Here is an 888-nt window from a genome sequence, read left to right as displayed (position 1 = left end):
AACTGCTTCTAAAACCCAACCTTCTGGATAATTATTTTAGGTTTTCCTGAAGAATGTGGAGGTAATCCTCCTTCTTCATTGTTCCATTTACTTTGTGTAAAGCTCCAGGTCCACTGGCAGCAGAACAGAACCAGAGCATGATGCTGCCACCTCCATGCCTGATGGTAGGTTTGGTGTTCTTGGGGTTAAAGGCCTCACCTTCTCTCCTCCAAACATATTTCTGCTCATTGTGCCCATATAGCTGATTTTTTGTTCCATCTGACAACAGAACTTTCCTCCAGAAGGTCTTTTCTTTGTCCATGTGACCAGCAGCAGACTTCAGTGGAGCTTTAAGGTTCTGCTTCTAGAGGAAGAACTTCCTTCTCCATCAGCCTCTCAGCTCATGTTGATGCAAAACCCTGTGGACACTGACAGCTGTGTCTCAGCAGCTTCTGGTTCATTCAGGGCTGCTTCTTGGAGATACTTGGTTGACTCTTGAGCAGGGGCGTGGTGGCCAAGTGGTAAGGCGTTGGTCTCGTAAACCAAAGATCATGGGTTCGATCCCCATCCATGCCTCTGATGTGGTAACCATGTTAAGGTCACATCCTCATAAAGGAGGTTCTTCACTTTGCTTCTCAGTGGTTTTTCTATCTGAAGTATTGATGTCCCCTTAAGGAGTCAGTCAGAACTGATGAAGCCTCTTGGATGAGAGGTGGAACGTTTTCAACGAACGTCTTCAACGAACTCAAGCAAGTCCAGTTGCTACGATTAAACTACGAGAAACAACCATGAGCTGAATCTTCACAGATGCTCTTGACCATCCTGACCAATCGTCTCGCAGCAGCAGCAGGTGATATTTGGGTTTTCTTCTTGATCGTGGCAGTAACAAAACTGGACCGGGAACATTAT

The 888-nt window shown here is 45.9% G+C and overlaps 1 non-coding gene across 1 annotated transcript; it reads left to right on the top strand.

Moving 5' to 3' along the window:
• The first annotated feature begins 483 nt into the window (after positions 1-483).
• trnat-cgu (transfer RNA threonine (anticodon CGU)) lies at positions 484-555 on the top strand. The gene has a single exon. It is a non-coding gene; the product is annotated as a tRNA-Thr (tRNA).
• Positions 556-888: the final 333 nt, after the last annotated feature.

This window comes from Stegastes partitus, unplaced genomic scaffold, assembly GCF_000690725.1.
Source record: "Stegastes partitus isolate 25-593 unplaced genomic scaffold, Stegastes_partitus-1.0.2 Scaffold1262, whole genome shotgun sequence".
NCBI lineage: Eukaryota > Metazoa > Chordata > Actinopteri > Pomacentridae > Stegastes > Stegastes partitus.
This window is presented reverse-complemented; position numbering and strand designations above follow the sequence as displayed.